General features: G+C 45.7%; 1 protein-coding gene across 3 annotated transcripts in view; it reads left to right on the top strand.

Annotated features, from left to right (window-relative positions):
- TTC7B (tetratricopeptide repeat domain 7B) overlaps nt 1-19,824 on the top strand; it is a 213,307-nt gene that overhangs the window by 23,276 nt on the left and 170,207 nt on the right. The window lies entirely within an intron of this gene.

Below are 19,824 nucleotides of genomic sequence, written 5' to 3'. Positions count from 1 at the left end.
TGACTGACGGTGCTGGCCCAGAGGCCAGGGCTCTGAGTGGGCCGAGCCGCCAGGACGGCAGCGAGCTGGCCACCTGTGTGCTGCCAGCTGTCTGCCTTGGTTGTCTGATGCGGCGGTGAACAAAGACCCCGCCCAAGGCACTCTTAAGGGCTTCGTGATGGGGGCACCATGGTCATCCAGTTCCCTGGGGAATCTCGGTTCATCTAATTAATCTTCTGAATGTCCCTGTGGGCCAGGAAAGGATGCTGTCACTCTTGACAGGACATGCTGGCATTTTAACGGGCATAGTCCTTTGAGGCTGTCTTGGGGGGTCCTGAGAGCTCTTGGCCTATATTTGCGTCCGTCTGAGTCACGACTGTGCTGCCGTCTGTGCCATGCAGCTGCCCCCTTCTCCTCCTGGTGCTCACTTAGCTACCGCATGTGCCTTAGGTTACGGGAACTCTGTGTGTGTGTGTGTGTGTGTGTGTGTGTGTGTGTGTGTGTGTGTGTGAGAGATTCTGGGCCAGGAACGGTATTTTTAAGTGAGAGCAAAGCTTTGTCTGGCAGTTTCCAGCCACCCCATTGGCCTGGGACCTGTTGGATTGTGGCTGGGAGTAGATTTGCTATTCGGGTCTTAGTATTGGCTTCGAGACATCCTGGTGGTAGCAGACTGTCTAGAAGTGGCATGCCAGGTTTGTCTAGTGGCTGCCATGCAAAGTGGACAAGGAGGACAGGAGACTCGGTCCCTGAGTCTAGCCCTGAGTAATATGGGGTTAGCAGTGGGTCCCAGCTATGAGACTGGACCACTTGGCTCTTGGAACACACTGGCTGGCTCATCGGAGACCTACCCCTGGCTAGTTTCTGAATTCCATAGGCACATGCAGGGTCACATGTGTACAGGTAGAGGGAAAGGTCACTTTTGCCCAGAGGAAGTGGCCTGCAGCCCAGGAGGACTTAGGCCCCGAGAGCCTTGGATGGCCAGGTGAGGGGCAGTGTGGAATGGTTGTGAGCACCTGTGCTGGACCATCTGCCCGGGTCCACCCCAACCTCTGTCACATACAGGTCATGTGACCATGTTTAAGTTCTTAATGTCTCTGTACCTTAGTTTCCCCATCTATCAGGCTGCCATTGGGTTGTCAGGAAGAGTTCATGAGCTAGTACATGGAAAATGCTTACATCATTAGCTGGCCCATGGTGAGCATGATGGGAACATTAGTTTAAAAGACGGTGTTTGGCGGGGGGACCACTAGAAGTGACTTAGTAACAGAGGACGTCACTCCTCTAATTCACGGAGATGCCAAAGACAGGCCAGTGCCCTGAGGAACTCAGGAGCCTCTTGGCCCAGCTCTGTGTGAGAATAGGCTTGGTTTTTCTCTTTTCATCGAGGTTCTTGTAACTTTTAAGGGGAGTTGCTGATCAGGATTTGATGAATGTTCGTGTGCAAAGTACCGTTGAATCAGAAGTTGTGAGACGCTGGCCCGCAGGCATCTGAGACAGGCTTTGTCTGGTCCTCTGAGCGTTTCCAGTGCTTTTGAATTAGTTACTAACATTTCCAAATTGGGAACAGTTAAAAATTCGGCTTTCTGTCTTCATGGGAAAAAGGGTTAGAGCTGTCCCGTCATTCCCCCAGGTTAAGACCAGGCTGGAGCTGAGTGAACCTGCGCCTTGGGCGGGCATGCACCCAGCCCACGCCCCTCCCCGGTGCCACCCGCATGCTGCCGTAGATGGCGGAGGTGACCTGCACGCTTTCATAGGTCACCTGAACGTTTCCTTGGTCACTTGGGGGTCTGACTCAAACAAGGCTTTCAGCCAGAGCCTGGAAATGTCATTGAACTCCCACATCTAATTCTTCCTGCCACAGCTTGGAGCTCCACCTCCCTCGTCCAGGTAACGTCAGCCGTGGTTCACGGGAATCAGAAGCCAACATCATTCAGTTGCTGAGAACCTTCTATGGGCCACCACCACGTTAGGGCTTTACAGCCTCTTTAATCCTCCAAATCCCTGATTTACAAACCAGGGAGTGAGACTGCGTGTGGTTACTAGGAATATCAGTGCCTGCTGCGTGCCAGGTGCTGTGTCCTTTACTTGGGTATCTCAGCCAGTTTCCTCGGCCACCCTGGGCAGTAGGCACTGCCATTCTTTCCAGTCCCTCGGCTGACCTGAGGCCTGGTAGCCTGTAGCCAGGATTTGGTTTGCACATGAGCACACTGAGGCACAGAGAGGTCAGGTAAGCGGCCCAGGGGGCTGCAGCTAAGAAATGGTAGAGCCAGGAGACTTCCAGGGCCCGTGCTCGCCTGCCGAGTGGCAGGAGGGGGCTCAGCCTGAAGGCTGTTCAGCTTCAGGGCCCATGTTCTGATCCCTCTGCTCCACAGGCATGTGGATCGGAGCGCACTTGGGTCAGGCCAGGTTTCCTCGGGTGGGAAACTTTCAGACACTAAAGGACATCCTGGATTCGTGCCTGTCACCCTCTTCTCAGCCTCTCTCCCCTGGTTCCTGCACATCGCCTTCTTGCCCTCGCCCAGGTTTCTTCCTGCAAGTTCTGTCCCCGGAGCTCACACATGTCCTGTCTTCTCACACCCTCTCGGGCTCACCCATTCAGAGTCGATCTTATTCAGTACGGTCACGGCACGGTGGATTAGAATTACGTGAAAATCCTCTTAGAGTTAGCCGTGCCATTATCAGACACCCCGCTGGTCGCGAGTTCTTCCTTTAGAACTGTGTGTCGTTTGTTTGCCGTCCTCAGAACTTGGCTGAGAGTCCGGCATCTAATTAGCGCTCAGTTATTGAATGAAATTTGTAAAAGTTCCCTTCCTCGGATTTCTGCGGAGATGCCCATCACGTAATTCAGGTGATTCTGGGTGCTTTTGCTTCTAGCCGGTCATGGACAGATGTGTTTTCTTTGCCTGCAGATAACATACTGAGCATATTTCGATGATTCAAAGTCATTTCTGCCAGTTACGGGGATTACCTGTAAGAGAGCGCTGACATCGCATCATAACAGTGCCTGACACAGGTCTCTTTCCCAAAGGTACATTTCGGTTCATTTCCATGGTCAGAAAGCACCTTAGTGGATCTCGTCTCCTCCCCCAGCTCCTTCCTCCAATCTCTTAAACCTGAGTAGAATAACAGATAATGGGAATAGAAGAAACGGAGAAACTCCTCAGCTTCCTGTAATGTTGGGTTAATTGAGTGAGTAGAGAGACCTTCGCTCTAGGACACAGATTGAGATATCAGATGAAATCTCCAGCACAGCGAGTGGCCACACATGACCTTTTTCCACGTGGGGAGGCTTGGGAACAGCAGACACATGGCCACTGTCTATTTTGGGACTTAGATCTACTGGACATGGGGTAAGGTTCTGCAGGTAGGACCCTGGCAGCTGGAAGTAGCTCGCCTTCCCAGAGCTGGCCTTTACAGGTGCCTTGGTATGTCCCCTGTTGTAATAAAGGGACCGGAATGTATTGGCTCCAATGTGACGGAAGCCTGTCACAGTCCTGCGATAGTCCGGCTGGTCGAGGCTGGTAGGGCCGCTGTGTTCCCTGAGGCTGCCGCTCCTCCCCTGTCTGCTGGCGGGAAGTGCACCTCTGTGTGGTCGAAGCTGGGCTCCGGGGTGTTGCAGCTCATGGCAACAGGAAAGAGAGAGATGGCTAGGGTGAGCGGAAGTAACGTCAGTTCTGCCGACAGCCCGTCGGCGAGAGGTTACCCTAGGACCATATCCCCCGGGAGCCTCTGTCACACATGTTAGTGCTTTCTCTATACGTACCACGTGTGTGAATTTTTTATATATAAAAATTAGATTATACCATATATACTGCTTTGCGACCTGCTTCTTCCACTTTGCCGCAGATCACAAAACACTTTCCGTGACATAAGATATATTCGTGCAGCATTTCAGCAGCTGTACATTGTCTGGATGAGCTGTGATATATTGAACTAAAAAGCTTCTATTTTGGACATGTAGCTTGTTTTCCGCCTTTCACCGTTATATATAAGGCTGTGACGAACACGTTCTCAGCTTGGGCTTTGTGCTTGTGTGTAATGATTTAAGAGGGGTTAAATCGGAAGTGAGTTTTCTGGGTCGCAAGAGAAGTATTTCCAGCCTGCCCTGCTGGGCGGCTGCACCTGCATGCTCTCTTAAGCTCAGAGTGCGAGACCAGCTGCCGCTCATTCTGGCCGATACCGCGTAGAATCTCTTTGATCTGAAAGTGAACATTTATTCTTCAGTTGTTGGTTGAGCATAAGCTATTTGGGAAATAAAGGAAAATATAAAGCAGAAAACAAAATCAGTCACCATACTGCCACTCAAGCTAGTTAACCACTTATTTATATATAAAGATATATATATATAAAAGATATATATATATCTTTAAGTTATATGTCTTTAAATATATGAAATTTATGATTATATAAAGTACATGTACTTATATAATATTTACAGTTAGGATTATCCTATATGTGCTATTTTATATTCTACTTTCCGTTATATGTGTGTATGTGTATATGTGTATGCACAATTATTTTTTCACATTGTTTAGTGTTTTTGAACACAGTGTTTAATGACTGCTCAGTGATGTGCCTTATAGATATTTTTGCCTATGGAACATCTCTGTTGTTTCCGTTTTTCATATTACAAATGTGCTCTGTAGCTTTTTAAAAACAGCTTTATCGAGATAGTCACGTAGTCACATACCACAACATACATTTTACGGTGTACAGTTCAGTGGTTTTTAGTATATTCGGACTCGTGCCACCATCACCACAGCTGATTTGAGAGCGTTTTCCTCACCCTGGAAAGAAACCTATACTCGTTAACAGCCATTTCCATTACCTGATTAATGTCCTTTGGCCCTCGTCAGCCACTAGTCTGCTTTCTGTCTCTACGATTTGTGTCCTATCTTTTTACGGCCGAACGATATTCCACTGTGTGGCTGTACCACATTGTGTATGTTCTGTTAGCGTATGGATCCGTTGACGGGTATAGTGTCGTTTCTGCTTCTCGGCTACTATCAATAATGCTGCTATGAACCTTTGTGTACAGAATTTGGAGTGGATATCCGTTTTCCTTTCTCTTGGGTATATATACTTAGGAGTGGAACCGCTGGGTCACGTGATAACTCTGCATTTAACTTCTTTTAAAAAATCTTTTCATCGCATTTTTGGGTTTAACTTTTTAAGGAACCGCAAACTGTTCTTCCAAGCAGCTGCTCTACCCTGGTGGTTCCAGTTTTTCCACATCCTCGTCGTCACTGCGTTATCTGTTTTTTTAAATTTTTTTTATTATACCCACCCCAGTGTGTGTGAAGTGGTCCGTCATTGTGGTTTTTATATGTGTTTCCCTAATGGCTAATGATGGGGAACAATTTTTTAGGTGCTTATTGGCCATTTGTGTTTCTTCTTGGAGATATGTCTATTCAGATCCTGTGTCCATTTTTTAATCGGGTAATTTGTCTTTTCATTATTGAATTGTACTAGTTCTTTACATATTTTAGAGACAAATCCCTTTACAGATATATGTTTTTAAAATATTTTCTCCCACTCTGTGAATTGTCATTTTGTTTTTTTGATGGTGACCTTTGAAACACAAACGTTTGAAATTTTGAGTAAGTTCAGTTTTTTTCTTTTTGTTGTTTCTGTGCTCTTGGCATTGTATCTAAGAAACTGTTGCCTAATGAACACTGCGAAGATTTACTTCTAGTTTTTTTTTTCTTTTAAGAGTTTTGGAGTTTTAACTCTTACATGTAGATTTATGATCTACTTTGAGTTAATTTTTGTATATAATGTGAGGTAGAGGTCCACCTTCTTTCACATGTGGATATCCAGTTGTTACAGGACCATTTGTTGAAAAGATTATTTTTCCCCCACTGAATTGTCTTGACTTGTTGAAGTCAAGTGAACATACATGCAAGGGTTTATATCCAGACTCTGAATGCTATTTCATTTATCTATATCCTTGTGCTAGTACTACACTGTCTTTATTAGTGTAGCTCTGTAATAAATTTTGAGATTGAGAAACGTGAGTCTTCCAACTTTGTCCTTTTTGAAAAATATTGTTTTGGTTTTTATGGATCCCTTATATTTCCATATAAATTTTGGGATCAAATGATCAATTACTGCAAAAAAAAAAAAAGCTTGCTGGGAATTTGATAAGGATTACACTGAATCTGTACGTCAGTCTGAGGAGTATTACCATATCAGTATTAGGTCTTCCGGTCCTCAAATGTGGCATGTCTTCCTTAGTTTCTTTCAAAAATGATTTTCACTCTTTGATGTATAGGTCTTAACATTCCTTTTGTTAGATTTATTCCTAAATATTTTTTTTGATGCTATCATAGTGAAATTGTTTTTTTAATTTCTTTTTTAAATTGTCCACTAATAGTGTATATAGAAAATACAACTGATTTTTGTATTTTGATCCTTTATCCTATAACCTTAATGAACTCATTTATTAGTCCCAATATATATATATTTTTTGTGGATTCTGTAGGGTTTTCTATATATAATATTATGTCATCTGTAAATAGGATAGATTTACTTTTTCTTTCCAGTCTGGATGCCTTTTCTTTCTTTCTGTTGCCAAGTTGCAGTGGTTAGACCCTCCAGTGCAGTGTAGGATGGAAGTAACCAGAGCGAAGATCTTTGTCTTAGGGAGAATGCTTTGGTTTCTCGCTGGTAAGTGAGAGGTTAGCTGTGGGTTTTTCATAAATGGCCCTTCTCAGGTTGCAGTTCTTCACTATTTCTAGTTTGTTGAGTGTTTTGATCATGAAAGGGTGTTAGATTTCTACTGAGATAATAATATAATTTTTGTGCTTTATTTTTTCTAAGGTGGTGTATTACATTGATTGTTATTCATATGTTAAACCAGCCTTGCATTCCTGGGATAAATCCCACTTGGTCATGGTACATAACCCTTTTTATATGTTGCTGGGTTTGGTGTGCTAACATTTTATTAAGAATTTTTACATCTATATTCTTAATGGATATTGGTGTAATTTTCTTGTGAGGTCTTTGTCAGGTTTGGGTATCAAGGTAATACTGGTGTCATAGAGTGAGTCGTGAAATGGACCTCACCCCATCTACTTTTTGGAAGAGTTTGTGAAGGATTGGTGTTAATTTTTTTTTTTTTTAAACTTTGGTAGGATTCACCAGTAAGCCACCCAACCGTGAGCCTGGGCCTTTCTTCATAGGAAGTTTTTTGATTACTAATTCACTCTCTTGTTGCTCGGTTGCTTTCATAGATTTTAATAGATAGCCCTTTACTTGTTCTCTACTTCCTTCTACCTGGCATCTTTTCACTAGAACCCTGAGCTTCTCGATTTTGGCAAACAATCCTGGTCAGAAAGGAATGACATTTAGCTAGTTAACAGTTTTGGGGTGGATGACTTTGAGGAAGAGTCTTATTTTCTTCTACAGCTGTACCCTGAGTAGCCGCTTACTGTGTTATAAACTCAGTATGGTCAAAGGAAGCAGAAGTTAACATATTTGCGATAGACTGATAAAGTCAGCCTGGCGGATGAGTCTTACTTTGTCCTGCCAGGGAACTGCCAGCCACTGCCAGGTTTTAAGAAGGAGGGATGGCTAAATTAAGTTTCTAAGCAAGAAAGATCTTTCTGGCACAGAGCGGAGAATAGATTAGAAAGAATTAAAGGTTGTGAGGAAGGAGACTAGTTGGAGAGGTGAGCTGGCTTTGGGTCCCTCTCCTCCGTTGTTCTGTATTTCAGGGGGCCTGACGTATGTGGGCTGTTCGTGAGGTGCCCAAATCAGTAAGTTTCTGCCTGGGTTTGGCCAACAGGAAGCGCTGGCAGGAAATTAGAGAGCAAGAAGGGAAGGAAGCCAGGGTATTTCTCTTTCTCTGCCTCAGGCAGCACCGTTGACAGCAATTACTTCAGTTGCTTCTGCTTCAGTCAGACAAACCTTCCCCCTGTGGGTTCAGCTCCCACTAGGGAGCTTCTCCCGGTTCTGTGTCCCACCCAAGAGCCCCGACTTCTGCGCTGTTGCAACTCCACCTCCTCCCTCTGTCCCTTCCAGTCCGAGGGAAGCTAGTGGCCTCCAGCCGTTGCAGAATTCTGGGATGCCATACCATCCTCTTTACCTTCTCATCTGTTTTATCCACTATGTAGACAATTCTAGACATTAAAACTAGAGTGATTCTTTTGTCCTAGCTGGATCCTGACAGATATTGCAAAAGCCTGGATTGCAGTCTGCCGCGGACGCAGTGTGAGTGTTGGGGGAATCGGTGTGGGAAGGTGGTTGAAGGAGGAATCTAGATGACGGTGAGACTTTTAGCTTAGCTAACCGGGCAGGTAATGCTGCAGTTAAACCAGGTAAGGCTCACCCAGAGGAGGAGCCAATTTTCCTTGGAGGGTTTGGGGATGATGCTGGGTTGGAGTCGAACATGACGATACCTCTGTGACCACAAGGGGGCATGTCCAGGGAACTGTTCTTCTGGGGCTGCAGCTCCGCTCAGGATCTCTAGGCAATTGCTTTGTTGATCAGGATTCAGGAATTGACTGTACAGATTTGGTTACAACCCAGGAGTGGCCGAAGCTCACTCAGAGGACCACAGAGAGTGAGGAAGGCAAGGACTGAGCCCGGAGCCCGGTGAGGCCCTAGCGTGTAACAGGGGAACTCTCTACCTATAGGCAGAGTGCCTGCCAGGGCTCTGGGGTGATGAAGGGACGCAGATGGCACAGAGCTTTCCCCAGGGGCTAAAACACGAGCATGTGCACATTTGTGGCAGATTTATATTCTTAAGTTGGAGTCGAAATGTGGTGAAGGCAGTAAGTAGACAGCGGCCTGAGGGACAGGACCGCTCAGTCTGAGGTTTAATGTGCCGTGGAAAAACCCACCCTGAGGTACTCGAGAGCGGACTCTTCTTCTCCCCCCAAACCATCTTCCCCCTTATTGTTGAAGCTCGAGTTCCCGACAAGTCCTCCTGCTCACCATCACAAGGCTCGGCACGGCCGTGCATGCTTCCATCTTTGGGAGGCGGCGTCCTGCTCTGTCCCCTCACACTCTGCTCCTGGCCGCCTGCCAGCGTGCCCCCCCTCTGCCCCGTGCCCCTGCCAGGCCCAGTCCCCACCTCTGCTGGTCTTCTCCCTCCAACTTGGAGTCCTCGCCGTTTCTCTGTGAGGAGGCTACCCTCACTGGCACCTCGGTGACTACAATCTCTCTTCTTCCTCTGATCCACTTCTGTTTATAGTTAGTACCATCCGATCTGGCATTCAGTTTTTGGTGAATTAGTTCACATCTGCCACTTGCATCTTTCAAACTATATTGAACAATTAATTCATTAAATCAGCAAATATGCCGGTGCCTGCTCTGGGCTGGGCTCCGGGGCTGCCTGCTTCCTGTCCCTGCCTTTGCACCAGGGACAGTGCCTGCCGCCTCTGGGTATTTGTGATGAAATGGCGCTTTAATCACTATCGAAGAGAAACTGTCTCCAAGTAACATACAAGTTGTTTAAGCAAAAGTACAATGTTTTCAGTGTATTCTGAGTTCCTCCGGATTTTAGATGGAAGTGGATTTTGTTTGGGGCCTGACAGAAAACAAAGACTCTTATCTCGAACTCCTCTTCTCAGCCCACACTCAGCTTCAGGTTGAATCATCCCAGTTTGTGGACTGTCTTTCAGGTTGTTTGGCTCTGAAGAGTCCATTTCCGTGGTTCGTTTTCTTTGAAAGCCAGCGAGTGGCTCTTTAATGCAGCTCTTTCTTCCTTGCCCGGTGCACGCTGGCCGCTGTTTTTCACTGTTAGAATTTGGGTCCTTACTTCTAGGATCTCCTTGGGGCCTGAACTCGTACAAAGCTGGCCGGAATATAAGAGATCACCCAGTCCAGACACCTGTTTAATGTTTTAAACAGGACTCATGACTCCTAGTACAGTGCTCGCCCTGCCACCAGCTATCATTTGGCTAAAATCATTTGCAAACCATGTCTGGTGTTCATTTTCTTCCCCCAAATGTTCCTGATGCTTTGAGAATAATAATAATAAAAAAAAGAGTATCCATATTTGGAAAGCTCCGAGCTCTCTGGGGGCGGGAACAGAGCACAGACTGTTCTGTGAAGGAGGGTGTCAGAGCTGGCTTTCTCAGCTGTCCCCCAGTCATGCTGGGACCGTGCAGAAGAGCAGGACGCTGTGCTGGGCTGGCGCTGGGCCTCCGCACCCAGCGCCTTGACCCAGGGCCCAGGCGGAGGCCTGCAGCTGCCCTGCAGGGCGCACTGCGGCCTGGCAAGATAGGGAGAACTCAGGTTTGTTGAGCTCCTACTAGCATGCCAGGTTCGGGAATAGTAGTAAGTCATTAATAGTAATTATAGCATGAAAAAAAAACATAATCCTTTTAAACTCCCTTTAAGCACTTGCCTCGTATGCCTTTACCCCTTGCAATAACCCCGTGAGAGAGAAAGGGGCCGACTCCCCATTTAAGAGGTGCGAACAATGGGTTCCACATTTCAGCCCAGGTTTTTTCGTCCTTTGCTGTCAAGTGCTTGCTGCACAGATCGCGGCTGGCGTGTCATTTTTGTGGGAACTCACAGGTGCAGAGACTAGTGCAGCCGGACGGAAAGAGGCTAAGTGGACCCCGAGGTGCTGTGCAGCGCCTTGGTTTGGTTTGCGTGGCTCCCAGAACCAGTGTGGACATCGCAGAGTCTTGGAAAACTTCTTCCTGAACAGCATAGACAGCACTCGGGCTTCTTACTTAAACAGTAGGGTTCTTTGGTACTCTGAGTACATTCAAAAACCGCAATTCAGTAGAAAGGCTCTGAGCAAGTCACATGCTAAAAGCCCTATGTGAGGTCACACCAACTGGGGCTCACAGCTAGCAGCCCTCCGAGGTCGTCCCTGGAGTACCGGCCGCCGCCGCCAGGGGGCGCAGGAGGCGCATCGTCGTAGGGTGCTTGCGCATGCGCAGAGCCACCCCAGGGCCCCGCTGGCTCCCGCCAGGCTAGGGTATCCGCCTTCCCTGGGCGGAAGACTCAGCAGTTGCAGGCCCTGAAATCTGGCTCTTTCAGAGATTCCACACGAGGTCAGGGATCGGAGAAGAAGGGTGAACTTGCCAGCTGTCTTTATTAACTTCGGATCAGGGAGCCCTGGGCCGTTTCTAGAAAGCCTAGCCTTCTGTAGGCGTTTACATGCAGGCCTGGCTAGCTCCTAATAGGCCTGGAGCTAAACCTCTGCTGATGTGCGCTGTTTATTGTTCTCTGCAAGGACATTTACAGACCCTCCCACGGGAGATGACAGCAGTTCAGTACATTAAAACATTCAGTACATTGATCACTTGAAAGAGGAAGGATTAGCAGGAGTCGATGGGCCTCTTTAGTTTTCAGAGACTGAAAAATCCCTGGTACTAAGGTCTATAGAAGCCCAGGTTAATAATATTCAAGTCTTGAAGTGACAGAATCTAATCTTGACCTTTATGAATTGGATATTTGCTGATGACTGTGACCTTCTAGGTATCCTCGAGCTGCAGGACAGACAAGTAACTGCTGGCAATGCTTCCTCCCTGGCAAAAAATTCTTCGCCTGTTGGGGGCTGTGTTCTTTGGCGAGCTCAGTGGATCGGGGTTCCAGGTTGTCTCTGCCAATACCATGTGACCTTGGGCGAATCATGACCCCTCTCTGAGCATGAATTTTCTCCTGTGCAGAGTGAGAAGAGGAGGGAAGGTAGGGGATCCAGATTTTCCTTTCTTGAGAAACTGCTCCTTCCTTCCTTCCTTCCTTCCTTCCTTCCTTCCTTCCTTCCTTCCTTCCTTCCTTCCTTCCTTCCTTCCTTCCTTCCTTCCTTCCTTCCTTTGATTTCCTTCAGGTGCAGTGAAAAAAGTAGTTTTACAGAAAAGTCCATGAGCGGAGGGAATGAGTGATAGAGATGGGGCCAGGGGAGTCCTTAGGCCTGTGTGCAAAAACCCAGAAAATGTGGGACAGGGGCACTGAGAGTGGGAGGAGCTGTGAAGCCCCCGGCCTCGCGGAGATGTGCCGTGTACGCCTTGCCCTAGCTGTTCATCTCCACCCAGCGATCTCTCAGGCCCCCTCCCATCTAGAGTGAACACATCTGCAGATGGTGGGAGGCTAGATGCCGCGTTGCATGTAGCCACTTGGCATCTCAGGTTGCCAGGCAAAGCTTCCTGTTTATATTTAGATGGTGTAAGAAGAGTAAGAGCCCTTTCGCTGCCACTGACCCATATTCATATTTGCTGGTGGTTGTGTTAATAGTCTCCTCATTGGTTCTCTCTTCAGAAGCCAGCAGACTCAGATAGCTCAAAGGACATTCATGGGCTGGAAGGAGCCTTCGGTGAAGGTCCACTGAGGTGCTCATTCTCAGTTCTTCTGTGATACATCTGTCTCGGTTGTATACTTTTTACATTGTTTCCAGAATGTCTTTCTCCTCTGTGCCACTGGAGGTGGAGATTCTGGAGGGAGAGACCATGCCCTGCTCTGTGAAGCCCAGTCCTCACGAGAGCACTGCACACAGTAGGTGCTCAGGGAGAATTTGTTGAGTGAAGAAAGGACGGGCACATCTTTTCACTGGCAGCTCTCATCATTTGCTGTAGTTGGGGTATCCGGGGGCTGTACTTTGGACTGTAGGGCTCCCCGTAGGTGATGAGTCCACTCTTTTTAGGAAAGAAACTAGAACCGAGACCAAAGTTTACATGGCACTTTGTATCAGTAAGATCGAGGGTCTGTGCCATAATGTTAGCTGTGCTTAATTCAGAGTGGTGGGAATGTGCGTGATTGTTATTTTCTCCATGCTTGTCTGTATTTTTCAGGTACCCCTCAAAAAATTTTGGATTGTCATTGTCCCCCGGAAGAGTCTTGTTAATTATAGTAGTCATTATTTATCGATTACATGCTTATTGTGTGCCAGTCACTGAGTTAAGAATAATCGATTGGAGCAAGTGCTGTTATTCTCATTTGCTTGAGCTAGTAAACGGAGAAGCAAGGGTTTGAATCTAGGTCTGTCTACTCAAAAATCCACGTATTCTCATTTCTTAATATTTTTACCTAGCAGTTTGGCAGTTAGATAATAGATGTGATTTTTAGCTCAAAGGTTAAAAGTAATAAAACATAAGATTACCACATGACCGACCAATTTCATTCTAGGTATCTATCCAAGAGAATTAGAAGCATATGTTCATATAAAAACAGTACGTGAATACTCATAACAACATTCTTTATAATCCAGTTTAAATAACTCAAATGTTTATCAACTGATGAAGGGATAAATAGAATGTATTATATCCACACAATGGAATATTATTCAGCAATAAAAAGGAATGAAATGCTTAGAACTAGATAGGGATGGAGATTGTAAAATATTATGTATGTAATAAATACCACTGAATCATTCATTTTATGTAATATGAATTTTACCTCATTTTTTTTTAAAAAAGGAGTGAAGTTCTGGTATCTGCTACAACAGGTATGAACCTTGAAAATGTACAAAGTGAAAGAAGCCAGATGCAAAAGGTCACATGCTGTTTGACTCCGTTTCTGTGCAATAACTGGAATAGGCAAGACCTTAGAGACAGAGAGCAGGTTGCCAGGATCTGGAAGGAGGGCGGGATGGGAGTATCTGCTAATGGCTGTGGATTTCCTTTCGGGGTGATGAAAATGCTCTGGAATCAGTGTAATGTTCCCATAACTATGTGACTATATTACAATCACTGAATCGCACACTTTAAGCAAGTGAATTTTGTAGTATGCGCGTATCTCAATAAAACATTAAAACATATATGAAAATAACACACCGAATGAACGAGATGCTCCCACTCGGAGGCCTTCCAGCCTACTGTTGCCTAGATAATAGTGATGCAAAGAACTTTCATGATAGTTACAGTTTTTTTTTTTTCATCCATCCTATGTGCCAGGTACTGTTCTAAGCACAAAGCATTCTCCATATAAAGTCAGCTGCAGATCAGGGATTCGGGAGTCTGGCTGCATTCTTAGCCACCGCACAGCACCGCTTTGCAGGTGAAGGCAGACGAGTCAGAGGTTGGGGAGAGAGCAGAGTGTAAGCGCAAGGCCCTGTGAGTCCGTGTCTGGCCGGGGTTCTGGTTTCGCCATCTGCTAGTTGTATAATCCTGGGTGAGTCACCTAACAACTCAGAGCCCAGTTCCCCCCTCGCTAACGCAGGGACGGCAGCGAATCTTCTCTCATGTGTGCGAAGGTTAGAAAAATTATGTCAAACTGTCAGAACAGCGTTAGGCGTGCCCCTGGCACTCACCGCGTGTTGTCATTACTGTGATGTGGTTCCTAAGCAGAGACTTAATGGGGAGGCATTCAAATTGCAAACTCTCATTTAGTGAACGTTTCAGGTTGAGTTAGCATCTCGTTTGCTCACAGACTTACGGAAGGGGCACTGAAAGATCATCCGCTGTAGCAGGTGAATGTCTAATTCAGGGCCTGGCATCCTCCTCTTCTATGAGTGGCTCTGTGGGGGTGTGTGTGTGTGTGTGTGTGTGTGTGTGTGTGTGTGTGTGTACATGCGCACCTAAGAAGACTTTGGTCACCCTGGAAGGAAAACAGCAATTTCAAAAACCACCCCGAAGGGATCAGCATGGCTTCCAGCCCAGAGACCCCAGAAATCCTAGAAGCCTGCCCCCCCGCCCCGCCCTTTACCCCAGCACCTGGCGGTTCCCATCAGCTGTCTCCTCCCTGCGCCTGTACAGGGTTTTGCCGCTGTACCTGACACCGGGGAGCGTGGCCATGCTGCAGTTGCGAACACAGGACTGGCTCTGGGGCCATCTTTGCCAGGACTCTGCTGGGAGGATCTTAAATCTCTTCCCCTGAGTTTCATTTCGGCCTTGGAAATCGAGATCTCTGGAAATTGGCTTATGGCCTTTAAAGTTTACCATGGGGCGGGGTCATCATGGTATCATAACCAAGTTTTTCTGGCACTTTTCAGCTGAAAGACTGCTTGTGGGTCAAGTTGCAGCAAAGCCTCCGGCCGTACCTGTCTGTCCCGGGCTGGGCTCCAGAGATGCGGTTAAGAGAAATGAGGAAACAGTGCCTGATATGGCCATGCATAGTTCATGGCATGATATTTTATAGCCTTTTATTGTGTTGCAGAAGTTTATACGAAATTAATTCTCTGTTCATTTTAATGCAATTTAAACAATCAAAATATTTGTTCTGACTGCTAGTCTTCTAAAGTTTTACAGCTCAGGTGGTTGGGCCCTTCATGACTGAGGCAAGGAGTGGGAGGCCCCCTCCAGGGCTTTGCCTGGGGTGATGCAGCTCTCGGTGGAAGAAAAAATCACTGCCTTACGGCTCTGGACTTTGATTTCTCTGCCTTTACAATCTGAAACTCGTTTTTATTATCACTGCTGTTATCGGACACTGAATATATTGTCCAAGGCTCAGTGAGACACAGGCTGTTGTGAGCAGGGTCTTGGAGTCAGGCCAGGTGTCAGAACTTGGTGTTATCATTTCCTAGCTGTGGAGCCCTAAGTTCAGTCTTATCTATAAGGCGCTGTTAACTCCTTCCCTGCAGGGTGTCCATAGGGATTATAAACGGTGCCTGTTGAACCCAGGGCGTGGTGCTGGAGCTGAACAGGGCCTTGATAAATGAACCTTTATTATTTTTGAAACCGTTCCATCTTACATACACTTATCACGTCCCTAGCTCAGGAAGAATTTGGGGGTGTTAACCCCTCAGTGATCACTGGATGTTTTGGCACTGAGACGTGTAGCAGTCAAACCTCCGTGGATGGACAGCCCTCAGGGAAATAATACAGAGCTGCCTTTCAGAGACTACGAGACCTCGATGGGAAGGAAACGAAGGGCGGAGTTCTGTTTGCTCTATTGTGTTCTGTAAGTCACACCTCAGGAGAGCAATTCAGAGGCTGAGCGCACTTGAGCTTTTAAAGTGTCCAGGGTCCTCATCCTGCTCCCCAGCTGCCTCATGGTCCCCCACTGTGAGGTTTCACTGGCTCTGTAAAGCATCTTTGCCATTGACACTCCACTCTGCATCTGGCTTAGCAGCAGTTTCCTCTTAGAACATTACCTGGGACAGGATACATTTGCCCCAGCTCCTGGCTCCCTTTTAATGTCCAGTTCCGGCCCCTGCACAGACCTTAGGCAAGTGGCTTAACTTTTCTGGTAGTTTCTTTTTCCACATTGTCGGAAGGAGGGTAGTACGTATTAAACAGGACCAAATAGGCAAATCGATACGGATGAGCTTCAAAAGCAGTCAAGTATGAGTGAAATGATTTTCTTATCATTAATTTATTTAAAATGTGCCACCCTTCTTAGAAAAGACCACAGAAGTGAGTCTATCTGAGGGAATTCCCTCCTGTGCCAGGGAGATAAATTTTAGGTCCAGTGGCTACTCAGCTTTCTATAAATCACAGCACATGGTCAGCTCCTTTTTTCACCCTTGATGATTGGTTAGAAAGCACTTAATTTTTATACTCTTTGTACACGGCTTTGATTTTGTGCTATGACGCAGATCTTATTCAGATGTTCATTTGGTATCACTGTCACACTAGTTATTTATCCAGTCTGTTCTTTGCCATTTTTTTTTTTCAGTCATGCAGTTCTCTGGGAAAAAAGAAAATAACTAAAAACATTATCGATGAAAACTTTCCAAACTGACAAAGTGTCACCTGACATTTTAATGAGGGCCAGTTTGGGCCATGACCGCAGGACTCTGCTTCTCAGGCAGCGTTGATCTGATCCCAGACACTTGAAATTTTATAGTCCAGTCCAGAGGTCCTGTAGGCAGCTTCCGACAGAGAACAGAATATTCTGGAACTGAGCTGCATAACCACACATTCACTGTGGTGAATCAAGACTCTGCTTTTGCTCTGAGATGTGCCCAGTAGCACATGGAATGAATATCACAGCATTTGGGAGAAGGAAAGGGCCGATATCGACCATGAAGACCTTCCTACCCTTGCTGGAGACCCCTTTACCGGCCAAACTTGAGTGTCCACATAGCTGCCTAATTAGGACATGAACCCACAGAAAACACTAGTTTCTTCTTACAGCAGAGGATTAAGTTGTGTAGCTGGTTTTAATATTCGTACTGACTATGCGTGGCCATAGATTGCAGCCCTAGATGAGTTCAGTATTTCGGAACTCAAAATACAGATGAGAGCCATACTGTATTGAGCCGGATTTGGCTTGTCTTTGATTCGTTGGCAGGTTGCTGGGGGCGTTGGTCATCTGCACAGGTATTAACAGTCAGAATCCAGCCTGCAGTGATGCAAAGGGCCAGAATTTGTTTTCTCTATATTAAACCCCTGATATCAGCTTGCACATTGTTCGGTTGCTTCTCATACAGTAGACAGCAGGTTATGAAACTATTTGTCTCTTTTGGTTGTGTTCCGGTGGTTTTAATTTTGCATAAATGAGCACTTAAAGCACATTTCAGAAGCTCCAATCAAGTGCTTGCTTTCGAGTGGTTCTGGCGCTGTCCTATCAAGTGGTGATTTTGTTCAGTGTATCTTATATTCTCCTTCAAAAGAAATGTCAAGATGTTGTAACAGAGTTCACACTGAAGAGGCTGCTTGGTGATTTTCTTTTTTTTTATTGCAACTGCATAAACAGCTTTGGCTCTAAATGGAAAGGGGATGAATATTGAGCTCCTGAGACTAGAGGGACATTAAAACATTATTATAACCGTATTTCTTGTATTCAAAAAGTTTAATAGTGACATAGCATTTAAAAATAGACCTAAATCAAATTTCCAGAGATAAAAACAATGTCTGAGATGAAAAATACGCTGGACGTGATTAAAGACAGATTACCTATTGAAGAAAAAATTAGTGAACTTAAAGACATAACAGTAGAAACTATGCAAAATAAAATAGGACAACTTTTTTAAAGTGGAAGGAGCATGAGGTATAACTTCGGGTGGCCTAATATGTGTATAATTGGCATCTCCTAAGAAGGGAGGAGAGTAACAAAAAAAATTTGCAGAAATAGCAGCTGAGTCTTTTTTAAATTTTATAAAAACTGTAAATCCTTAGATCTAGAAAGGCCAGTGAAGTCTTAACATAAGAAACATGGAGAAAAGTAAATCAGAGCACTTCATACATTCAAATTGCTCACAACCAGTGATAAAAGAAACATCTTAAAAGCAGCCAGAAGAAAAGACACATTACGCACAGATGAACAATCTTAAAGGTTATGGCAGATTTATCGTCAGAAACCACACAAGTGAGAATACAGGAGAGCAATGCCTTTAGAGTGGGTGGGGGGTTAGGGGGACAGAGCAAACTGCCACCCGGAATTCCATAGCCAGTGAAAATCTCTCTCAGAAATAAAGCCTTTTGCTGACATACGATGACTGAAAGAAATCGTCATTAGCTGATCCGCACTATAAGGAATGTGAAAGGAATCCCTTTAGATAGGAGGAAAATGAGATTAGGAGGGCATGTGAATCCACACAGAGGAATGAAGAGTTTTGGAAACCGTGACTGTGTCGGTGACTCTACGAAGTTTTGCTTATTGTTTAAATGTCTTTAAAAGATATTTGACTGTTTCCACAAAAATAACAACCATGCCGAGGGGGATTTATAACTTATGTAAAAGTAAAAGGCATATAGGAAGAAGATGAAGATAGGACAGAGAGAAATGGAAATATGCAATCGTAAAGGAGGTACGCAATATGCAGAGGGGTATGTCATTCGAAGGAGATTTACGTTCAGTCAAACCTTGGAAACAACCGCTGACGGTTATGCTCGAGACATCAATTCCCATTTCAGTAAATGACAGGACAAGTAGATAGATGGTCAGCGAGGATGTAGAAGCCTTGGAACAACAGAATCTATTTGTAAATAAAATATACATATTTAGCTGTTTCTTACCAACATATTCTTACGAACATATCCAATTGTGCTTCTTGGTACTTACCCAGTTGAGTCGAAAACGACGCTCACACAGAGACCTGCACGTGAATGTTTACAGCAGCTTCGTTCATAACTGCCAAAACTTGGAAGTGACGGAGGTGCCTTTTTATAGATTAATTGATCAGTGGAATATTATGTAGCAACAAAAAGAAATGAACTATCGGGCCACAAAAAGACATGGAGGGACCTTAAATGCACCTTGCTAAGTGAGGGAAGCCAGTCTAGAAAGGTTACATACTGTATGACTGCAGCTATATGAGGTTCTGAAGAAGACAGAACTATAGAGACATCACTTTGAGGTTAGTAGTTGCCAGGGGTTCGGGAGGAGGGGTGTAAGGATGAACAGGTGGGCACGGGGCATTTTCAGGGCAGTGAATCTACTGTGTACGATGCAGTAGTGATGGATCCTTTACGTGATCAGAACATCCGTTAAAGCTCATAGAACCACACAACATACAGGGTGAACCCTAACCTAAACCATGGACTTCAGTTGATTAAAATAAAATGAAATAAAATAAAAACAACAACAAAACCACATCATGGTGAAACACTATGGAAAAAAAATGTGGTTTGTTACATGCCGTTTTTACCTCAATAGGCTGTTAAAAAAAACCCTCAAAATCTTTGGCGAGCTTCACCTCCTATGACAAAGTGGCAACCTGAGCTCCCAGGTGCGCTGCCCTCAGTGGTCGGGTCCTCGTGAGTAGGGGTGATTTCTCCTGGTTCCCATGCAGTGCAGCCACCTCCCGTGGCTTTCTACAGCCTGGAGGGACCGTGCTGTTCAAGAGTGGCTTGGACGAGGCCATTCTCAAAGTGATGCATGTGAGGCGGCGGGCCACTTTCTGATGCCCAGTGCGTCCGAGCCCCGCTCTGTGGTGGTGTCAACTCTGAAGACAGTGACCGACTTTCAGTTGTGCCGTTAACCGTCAGATTGGGGGCAAGCCACAAAGTCTGCCGCAGTGCACCTCAGCTTCTTCATCTGTAGCATGGGTGTGTTGTC

This window comes from Rousettus aegyptiacus, unplaced genomic scaffold (genome assembly GCF_014176215.1).
Source record: "Rousettus aegyptiacus isolate mRouAeg1 unplaced genomic scaffold, mRouAeg1.p scaffold_m13_p_3, whole genome shotgun sequence".
NCBI lineage: Eukaryota > Metazoa > Chordata > Mammalia > Chiroptera > Pteropodidae > Rousettus > Rousettus aegyptiacus.
Note: the sequence above shows the minus strand (reverse complement) of the source record. Positions and strands in the feature narration are given on the sequence as shown.